This window comes from Phascolarctos cinereus, unplaced genomic scaffold (assembly GCF_003287225.1).
Source record: "Phascolarctos cinereus isolate Bilbo 61053 unplaced genomic scaffold, phaCin_HiC Scaffold_1;HRSCAF=81, whole genome shotgun sequence".
NCBI lineage: Eukaryota > Metazoa > Chordata > Mammalia > Diprotodontia > Phascolarctidae > Phascolarctos > Phascolarctos cinereus.
Genome location: NW_027555514.1, coordinates 186,303,856 through 186,315,039, shown reverse-complemented (window position 1 = coordinate 186,315,039; position 11,184 = coordinate 186,303,856).

Sequence of the window (11,184 nt, the reverse complement as noted above, 5' to 3'; positions counted from 1 at the left end):
GTTATTTGTGCCATTGACTTTGCACAGCTCTCCCTCACTTAAAACCAATTCACTTGCGTATCATGGCATCACCTTCCTGATGTCGAGATTTTCTTTGAGGAAGAACAAACAGCAGCAATCCATTGACAATGTTGCAGTAAAACTGCGGATGGTGTTCTCCTGCGTTGCTCACCTCACTTTACAGGAGTTCATGTCTTCCCATACTTTTCTTTATTGGTCATATTATTTCTTGCAGCCCAGTAACATTACATTACATTTGTGTGCCACAATTTGTTTAACCATTCCCTAATCAGTCAGTATCTGCTTTGTTTCCAGTTGTCCTACAAAGGTGTTGCTATGCATATTTTGGTGCATATGGGACATTTCTTTTGATCATTAACAGTCTTGGGAGTCTCTGCAGAGAAATGGGATGTCTGAGTCGTAGGATATGGACATTTTAGTAATTTTCTTAGCACAATTTCCATTTTCTTGCCAGAATGGTCAGATGAGTTTCCAGCTCTATTAATGGTGCATTAGTGTGCTTATCTTAAAAACGATTATTTTTAAAATTCTGAGCTTAAGCACCAATAGAACATTTCTCTGCATACCACAGAACCCAAACAGAAGATTCTCTATGAAACCTGGACTCTCCATTTCATTTCTTGCTTTTTTAAAATATATGAAGTCAATGTATTATTTTCAAAATTGTTCTGCTTATCTTAACTTCCTTATGAACTTCCCTTTGCACATTTTAGAAAATATTTCAATGGCCCTTCTTTTTTGGCATCACCATTGCTAACTCCATTCCCCACATGACTCTCTCACCTCTCCCCCCCCCCATTAAACACAAAGAAATAAAAGAAGAAAAAAACCTTTGTGACTAGGAAACATAGTCAAGCAAAATGAATCCATACAATGGACATGTCTAAAAATGAGGTAGCTAGGTAGCATAGTAGGGCAGCTATGTGGCATAATGGATGGAGCACTGGCCCTGAAATCAGGAAGACCCAAGCTCAAATCTGGCCTCAGACACTTACTAGGTGTGTGACCCCGAGCAGGTCACTTAAGGTGTTGTCTTTACGTTATTATTGTTATATGTAACCTGAGCCCTCAAACCCATACATTCCCCATCCTCAGCTTGCTATACTAGAGACTTTGGATGATTTTCCCCTTGGTGAGATTTGGAACTCTTTCTCAGTTAAGCTGAGATATCCTTAGGAGCTCTGGCCTTGGAGTCAGGAAGACCTGAGTTCAAATCTGGCCTCAGACACTTGACACTTACTAGCTGTGTGACCCTGGGCCAGTCACTTAACCCAGATTGCCTCACTAAAAATTAAAAAAAAAAAAGCTGAGATATCTTGTTCCCAATGGGAGAGATCTTCAGTTGGTATTGTCTGGTATATATTCTCATATGTATACTTTCTCTGATTTGTGTTTTGCTATCAACTTGGATAAATGGTTTTTCTTTGCTACGTATATTCATTGTAGAACTGGTATTTAGCAGGAACAAAGTCAAACCTTGGATAAAAGGCCTGGGACCCCAATTTCCCCATGAATGACTAGTGACTTCTTGATGTAGCTTCAACCTTAAAGGTACTTCCCCTTGACTAACAATATTTAAAGGTACATATAGAATTCTAGCCTGGTACCCCTTATCTCTGAGAAGAGCAGAGTAACCAACCCCTGGCCAAACCTCCTGCTTCCCTTCCTGGTAGGAATTAAAGTCTCCCTTGGAGAAGGGTGGGGGAAGGAAATACTACAGATATCTATTCTCTCTCTCTCTCTCTCTCTCTCTCTCTCTCTCTCTCTCTCTCTCTCTCTCTCTCACACACACACACACACACACACACACACATCCTTCCTTTTGTTACATATGCATTGTTCTAGTTCTGCTCACTTTAATCTTCATCAATTCATACAAGTCTTCCTGGGTTTCTCTGAACCCTTAGTTTTGCTTTACAAACTTAGCTTTGTAGGATGAGTTATTCTTGGTTATAAGCCTGTCCTTTTTGTCTTTTGGAAGACTATATTACAAGATTTTTCTCACATATAGTAGAAGCTGCCAAGTTCTTTGTTCCTGACTGTGGTTTCTTGGTTCTTGAAATGCTTTAGAGGGAGCTTTATAGTTTGGCTATGACATTTATGGTATTTCTTTTAGAATTTCTTTCAGGAAGTGATCTGTGGATTCTTTTTATTTTCACTTTGCTCTCTGTGGATCTAGGAAGTTTTCATTTATGATTTCTTGAAATATAATACCATGTTCTTTCTTTTCTTTTAATCATGGTTTGGAGGAAGTCCAATGACTTTTTGTATCTCCTTTATGTGTTTTCCAAGTGCGTTAGTTTTTTTCTTTTATTTTTTAATCTTTTGATTTTGTGCTAATATTTCTTATTATCTAATGAAATCACTGATTCCTTTTTTTTTAATCTAATCTGGTTTTCAGGATAATTTGGGGGGAAATTTTAAGTATATTAAATTTAAGATATTTATGGAACATCCAGTTCAAGATGTCTAATAGGTGATTGGAAATGTGAGACTGGAATTTAGGGTTGGATAAAAAGAATTGAGAATACTCTGCATAAAGATGACAATTGAAATTCATGAGAGCTGAAGAGAAAAGAAAGTGAAAAAGAGAAGACCCAGGGTTCAGGACAGATCCCTTGGATTCAACCACAAATAATATGAAATGCCATGAAATAATGATAAGGACATGGAAGATAATCCAACAAAAGGAGGCAGAGGAGTGGTCAGGTAGGAAGAGGAGGAAGATGCAATGATTGACAGACAGACAGACAGACAGACAGACAGACACACACACACACACACACACACACACACACACACACACACACACACCAGAAAAGGGATGCTACCTAGAAGAAGAAGATGGCCTGTTGGTAAATGCTGCAATGTCAAATGCTGCATTAATATCAAATGCTGCGGAAAGGTCAAGAAAGATGAGGACTGAGAAGAGGTCATTGTATTTAACAGTTAAGAGATTGTTGGTAACCTTGGAGAGTGAAGTTTTAGTGGAGTGGTAGGACTCCATATACCAGGAAATACAAGGAAAAAGACAGAAAAACTACTGTGCCCAAAGCCATGGTGATTTTATTGGTGGACATACATTTTACTGCATTACATCAGTCCTCCTTGCTGTGGATGGCTGGTGATAGAGGCCAACAAATGTGGATATAACCCTTGGATACTCTTTTGGACTTCTTTCCCCAGAAAACATACAGCTGCTAATAGAATGGCAAAATTTGGAGCTACACAGCGGAATACTATACCAGACTGTAACTATTTGTATTCAAGGTACCAGAATGTAATTGGTGCTACCCAAAACCTGCTCTTTGGTTGCAAAAACACATTACATTGGGATTTTTAATATTTGGGCCAATAGGTATGTAGTGCATTGGATTTTGAGGCAGGAAGACCTCTCCTATCTTTGAGACTTACTTACTTGTGACAGACAAGTCATTTAACTGTGCCTCAGTTTGGTCATCTGTAAAATGAAAGAGGTTAGACTTGATAGTGCCCAAGATCCTTTCCAGCTCTAAATCTTTGATCCTACTATCCTGTAAAATTGTAGTAAGTACTATAAGAAATATAAGAGCTATGCTCATAGTAATCAAAGGAAAATGTCACTAATTCAGCCGCTTGTATGTAAAGTACAGATACAACTTGTATGTTTCCATATATGGAAACATATGAGTATGTTAGTGGTGATGAACCACTTCACATGATAGGTGCAGACATACCCAACCAGGAACCAGAGAGCTTCTACAGTTATTAAGTTCTTATGGGAAAAGTATTTCTCAGCGTATGGTTTCCCTGCAAGAAATAATTCTTATCAAGATAGTATCTTTGAGGGGGCAGCTAAGTGGCACAGTAGATAGACGCCAGCCCTGGAGTCAGGACGACCTGAGTTCATATCCAGCCCTGGACACTTGACACAACCTCGTTGCCTAGCCAAAAAAAGAAAAAGATAGTGTCTGAGAGCAAACTACTCAAGGAAATAGTAAGCTTTGGCCTGAATCAATAAATCTAGAACTACGCTGTGGTGGAAGCTATATTCTAAGGTCCCCACCCAAGAAAATTAAGTTAATTTTTCCTTACGAAGTATTGAAATGTCCTTGAGATTTAATTGACTGATCCAGCCTCAGACACATAATACTCACTAGCTATGTGGCTCTGGGCAAGTCACTTAACCCCAATTGTCTCACCAAAAGAAAAAAAAATGGGGGTGAAGAGATTTAATTGACTGGGGGCATTAAGGCAACCGTCATTGCTTCCTAGTCTCCCGAATCCAGGATACAAGGTTCAGAACAACAGTAGCACAAAAAATGAATTTACCTGAATCCTTAATAAATATCTTTCCCCTGCTCTTCTTATCTTTCTCTGGCTAGGTGGCGAAGTAGATAAAGCACTGGTTTTGGAATCAGAAAGACTCATCTTCATGTGTTCAAATCCAGCCTCAGATACTTACTAGCTGTGTGACCCTGGGCCAGTCACTTAACCCTACTTGCCTCAGTTTCCTCATCTGTAAAATGAGCTGGAGAAGGAAATGGCAAACCACTCTTTAACAAGAAAACCCCAAGTGGGGTCACGAAGAGTCAGACACAAGTAAAAGACTCCACGACAACAAACCTCATTTTGTTTACTGATAGATTAGGAGTGTCTCATTTCATTCCATTATCAGATCTGAGCCACCAGACCAGCCCGGCCATTTCTGGACTACTAACATAGACCTTGCCCTTCTTGAAGAGATCCATAGTCAGATCATTACAGGTATATACGAATGCACATGATGGCGAACCTGAGGCATGAGTAGAAGACTCAGTGGAATGAATATGTTTTGTTTCTACCGGTCTATGTAATGCTCCAGGAGTGATGCCACAGGCTTTATGCCACACCTGCTCATGTCTGGGCAAGAGTAACAGTTCCCTATTTTAAACTGGCACTGTGCCTCACTGTTCTGGTTCTATTTATTCAATAAGAAGGATCAGGTTCAGGAGAAGGCCTCATTTTTACCCTGCCCATTATTCTCTTGTTTGAGGACAGCAAGTGGGGCACTGGGCATTGTTAAGGAGAAGGAGCAGAGAACTGGAAACAAAGGGTGTTCCCACTGATTGGGAAACAATTAAACAATTGTGGTATGTGAATATAATGGAATGCTACTTCACTAAAAGACACAGCAAATATAAAGTTGAAGAGAAGCATAGGAAGATACAAAGTGGTGTACCACAGAGCAAGCAGAACGAGGAAAACAATATCCAAAATCGCTACAACAATGTAAACTGAAAGAAAAACAAGAAAAGAAAACCTGAATGCTGTGTAATTATGCTTGTCTGACCCCAGAAAAGAAATGAGAAAAGTGACCCCCTTCCCTTTATTACAGAGTCAGGAGTGAGGCAGGGGAGACGATAGATGCCGAATGTTATACATACTGTCAGACACATCTTTGTCAGTTTTTCTGAACTTTAAAAAAAAAGTTCCTTTTTTTGATCTTTGTTGTAAATGCAATGGGCATTGGACCCCATGGGGCCTGTCCAGAGCTGCCCTATCTTGCTTTAGGGTAGGCATGCATGTTGGTTTGGTGCCAAAGGATTTAGGCCAAACCTGAACAACCCGGCAGTAGGTGGGGCCAGAATTAAAATAGGCTAAACTTCTTTGGGCCACAGATAGGTTTTCAGCGGCTCACTTTCCAAGTAAACGTATAATTAATGACTAAACCATTTTGCAAATAAACCCTATTTTTAAAAAGGGAAATTTCAATTAATATCAATTAATTATACTCATTACTTAAGAATTTTATTTATCATGAAATCACATTAATGTTAAAAATTCACTTTGCTAAACAGTACAAGTTTTAGTACATTTTTCAGGTTTTCTTACTGTTTACATTTAGTAACGATCAAAAACACAGTGAAAAGATAGATTCTAGTTCCTCTCAGACTAGAGTCAGATTGACAATGGTTGATTGCTTCGAGTCATGTGACAAACAGGAGAGAGTACACAGTGGCAATCCATGTGCCAGGTTATATGACGGGCACAATAGTGACTTAGTGGAAGGCAGGTTAAGCAGGCCATGGACAAATCACTCATTACATCTTTACTTTCTTTTACCTCCTCTACATTTTTCTCGGGCCACTCAAAATCCTTTGGCAGGCTGTGGACTGTAGGTTGTGCAGGCCTGATTTAGGCCCTATGTGTATATAGAACATGTACATATGTACACATAGTTGGTTTTGGGGTGTACAGGGAGGACTAGCATGTCTGGTGTAAGGGCTTGCTGAGCCCTTTTCAGGGCTGCTCATCCACCTGTGGTGTCTGCCTGTCACCTAACTCTCACCTGTAGCTCCAAGAAGCCATAGCTTGCAGTATAAAGGGTGAATAACAACAACAACAATATATATATAGTTGGGATGTGTGTGTATGTATTGTTTGTCGTCCTTCATGCTTTTTTTTTTGGCTAGGCAATGGGGTTAAGTGACTTGCCCTGAGTCACACAGCTAATAAGTGTCATGTGTCTAAGGCTGGATTTGAACTCAGGTCCTCCTGAATCCAGGGCCAGTGCTCTATCCACTGCACCAACTAGCTGCCCCTGTTGTCCTTTATTCTTGAAGAGGACCAAAATACCATCCCTATGTTGGGGTCAAGGTACAGTGTGTCCAACTGCAGCTTGGACAGACCAATAGGGAGGCTCTACCACAGGTCGGGCACAGATAGTTCATATGAACATTTGGAGTGGAGATGTCTCTAAATCTGGATATCTCGCATTTATTTTGAGGTACTGTAATTCTGCTTTGCTCATACGGTATAGCATCTTCTTTGATGCAGGCACACCATGCTGCATGGTCCTGTGCCAATGTCTCCTATAACTCACAATTGATTCCAAACCTCTTCAGAGAAAGATGTATATATGTATGTGTATGTACGTGTACGTATATATATATGCATGCATATGTGTATGTGTGTATGCATATGTGTATGTGTGTATGCATGTGTGTATGTGTGTATGTGTGCATGCATATGTGTATGTGCATGTGTGCATGTATATGTGTATGTATATGTGTATGTATATGTATATGTGTATATATGCATGCATGTGTGTATGTGTATATGCATGCATATGTGTGTTTGTATGTGTGCGTGTATATTGTATGTATGCGTATGTGTGTATGCATGCATATGTGTATGCATATGTATGTGTGTGTATATGCATGCATGTGTGTATGTGTATATGTGTATGTGTATATGCATGTATATGTGTATGTGTATATGCATGTGTGTATGTGTGTATGTATGTGTATATGTATGTATATGTGTGTATGTATATGTGGATATACATATACACCCACAGACACAGACACATACCATATACACAACATACATAAAATCTATGAAGTTACTTACTAGAATTAAGGGGAATCATGAGGGTTTACTGCAGTAGGTAAGATCTGAGCTATCAAGAAGACCAAGAGGTCTCCCGGAGATGAGGAGGAAGGGTATTCCAGGCATGGAGGGTCTTTGTGCCAAGAACAGCAAGGAAGTCCATGTCACTGGATCTGACTATGTGGAGGGGAGTAAAATGTAAGAAGACTGGAAAGGTAGGAAAAGCCAAACAGAGGGTTTTATTTTTGATCCTGCAGATAACAGGGAGCCACTAAAGTTTATTGAATAGGAGAGCGACATGCTCAGACAACTTTAAAAAGCTCACTTTTGGTACCTGAGTGAGTATAGATAGATATAAATATAGACAGAGATATATGTACACACATTTACATATATACATATATGTGTATATATATGTATATATATATATGCACATATGTGTGTGCATTTATATGTGTATGTGTGTACACACAGAGCTGTTTCCCCAGTGCAGGGGTGTTTTTTCTTTCTTTGTATTGCTACCGTTTTGCACAGTGCCTGGCACATATGCCAGGCACTGTGCTAGGCACTGGAATTACAACTGCAAAGAATGAAGCATTCCTTGCCTTGAGCTTACATTCTAACCAAGAAGACAGCAAGTGTCTACCTAAATACCTGCAGGATAAATATAAGTAGAATTAATGCAAATAAATGTATACTTTACATTTCCCTGACCAGAAGTGACTGAACTGTCATCTTGAGACTGATGGTGCTAATCTTGGTGCCTTCCTTGCGGATTCAGGAGGTTGGTAGCTCTTAGGGCCATGTTCTATTTGCTCAGCAGGAGGTGCTCCCCACATCAACTTCTTGTAAGAGAAAATGATGACTACCTCCAGAAAAGTAGGATACATGAAAGCGTAGCCCATTGGTATGGGACTCTCTTTTTGTTGGTGGAGATGAATGCCTTGCTCTGTATGAGGGACAGAATTGGAGAGAAGAGAGCTCCAGCCTTCACCCAGTCCCCCCGGGTTACAAAAGGATTAGCAAGGCTCAATCCAGGGCTGGGCTTGTCAGAAGCTAAGAATCTTGGATGGGTTTCTAAGCTTGCAGGTCAGAAATCTGAAATCTCTATTCTACAGTGAAATAGCTATTCAACCATCTCACAGCTGAGATATCAACCTCCTGGTAGATACCTATCAGGAATGATAGGGGGCAATTTGGAAACAAAGCAATTTGGAAAAGAAAAAAAAGTGACCCAGCAATACTACTACTTTAAAAATGTTTACAGCCACTCTGTTTGTAGTAGCGAAAAATTAGAAACTAAAAGGAGTGTCTACATGTTGGAGGAAGACTGAACAAATTATTATATATGAATGTAATAGAGTATTATTGTGCCATAAAAAGCAGACTGTTTCAGAGGACTGGGGAAAGATCTCTAGAGGGGTAGCTAGGTGGTGCAGTGGATAGAGCACCGGCCCTAGAGTCAGGGGGACCTGAGTTCAAATATAGCCTCAGACCAAACACTTGACACTTACTAGCTGTGTGACCCTGGGCAAGTCACTCAACTCCGACTGCCTAAAAATAAAAAAAAAATAGTTAGGAGCAGCTAGGTGGTGCAGTGGATAGAGCTCCAGCCTTGGAGTCAGGAGGACCTGAGTTCAAATCCAGCCTCAGACACTTGACACTTACTAGCTCTGTGACCCTGGGCAAGTCACTTGACCCTAATTGCCTCACCAAAAAGAAAAAAAAAAGATCTCTAGGAAATGATGCAGAGAAGAACAATTTATACCATCTCAATGAAAAATAACCTTGAAAGACTCTAGAATGCTGATGACCAACCATGATTTCAAAAGACCAAAGATGAAACATCCTTCCACAGAGGTGATGGATTTAAGCTGCAGGATAAGACATACATTTTGGGGATGTGGCCACTGTGGGAGTTTATTTTGCTTGACTATATATATCTTAGTTATAATGATTTTTTTTTGGTGGAGAAAACAAGTGCGCACTTGCAAAAGATGATATGAATTTCTGAAAAAAGGAGTGATAGATTATTGTTTCATTTTTTATGTATTTGTCAATGCACTTATGAGTCTTTTGTGCTTGAGACTTTTTTGTGGTAGAGGAAAAAAAACTGTTATATCCAATCTATCTTGTATATTTAATACTCTTTTTGGAAAGACTTTAGACACGAGTCATTCCTAAACTTTGTTTTAGAGAGTAGTAGCTAGTATTTACATAGCACTTTAAAGTTTGCAAAGTACTTTGCAAATATTATCTCATTTTATCCTCACAACAATTCTGGAAAATAGGTGCTATAATTATTGCCATTTTATATATGAGAAAACTAAGACAGATGGAGGTTATTAATACCCTCATTTTACAGATAAGGAAACTGAGGTAGATGGCTGCCTAGGGTCCTGCAACTAGGGTCCATCTAAGGATGGATTTGAATTCGGTGTTCTTGACTCAGTGTCTGGCACTCCATCCACTATGACAACTACCTGTCCAGAGTCTCCCCAGAGTTATACGCTGGAGTGGGGGTGGGGAGGAGAAGATGGGGGTGCATAAGAAGCCAGAGAGTGTGAGAAAGGCTTGATCCTCTTCTTTGAGGTAAGGACCCCTAGGTCTGCTAAGTCCAACGTCCTTAGTAGGAGAGAGTGCTCCTCCCTCTTCTTGGAAACATGTCTTTATATTATTAGACACACACACACACTCACACACACACGCACAGAAAATACTCCATGTGGCTAATAATAAGAAAAATATAAATTTAAATGACTCCAAGGTGTTGGGCACGCCTACCAAATGGGCAAAGATGATAAAAGATGGAAATAGTCAATGTTGGAGGGGCTTTGGGAAGACAGGCACGCCAATGTGCTATTGGTAGGTAAGATATTCGTGCACTTAGTAGCTGTCTAAACCCAAAAATGGCTTGACTTGAGGGTAACATTGGTAGATAGCTGATCTGAGATCTTAATCCTCTCCTCTCCAATATAATTCTATAGAACTTACCCAATTCTATATAACTTAGCCTCTCTGAGCGAGACTTAAGATTTCTGCCTTTGCAGGGAGAAGGAAAAGGCTCCTAGAGGGGTATTAGGTTAGAATTATTTCAATCCACCACAGCAAAAATATATTCCAGGGGTACAATGCTTCGTGAAATTGAGGGTCAGTACTTTTCCCTATTGCTTTTGAGGCAAAAGTAATGCTTTACTTATACTCATTAGTTTAGCTCCCTTCTAACAAACCTTAAAAATTCATCTTGAATGGCTAGTAAACATCTTTATCAAAGTAATCAGTAAACAGAAATTGGGTAAATTATATAGATTAGAATAGATAAAAGAATAGGTAAGAGTTAAACAGTCTTTTGCTTGGAGTGAGATAACATCTCAGAGTGCTCTCTAAAGAAGAGAGAGAATGACTTCAGATCTCACCTGGGGAAATAAAATTTCTGTAGTCTGTCTCTAGGGTTGTAAATGCTGGGAATCAAGGGGCTTATTGGGCACCAGTTTCCCATGGATCTGTGACTCTCAGGGCTACAGGTAGGCGTTTAAAGATTCACCCATCTCATGACTGCTTCTGTGGCAGCCCACCAATCATCTCAGGAAAGGCCTTCTTATCCTACTCCTACATTTGCAATGTTGGACTCAGGCTTCCTCTGCAGAGGACAGGACTGTCCCCCCAGGAAAACCACCCAGGATGTATGGTTACAGGTCAGGGTTGTGGTTTGAATAAACCATTCTAGAAAAAAAAATTGGAATTATGCCAGAAAAATTATTAAACTGTCCATATCCTTTGAATCATGTTATATTACCAGCCATAAACCTT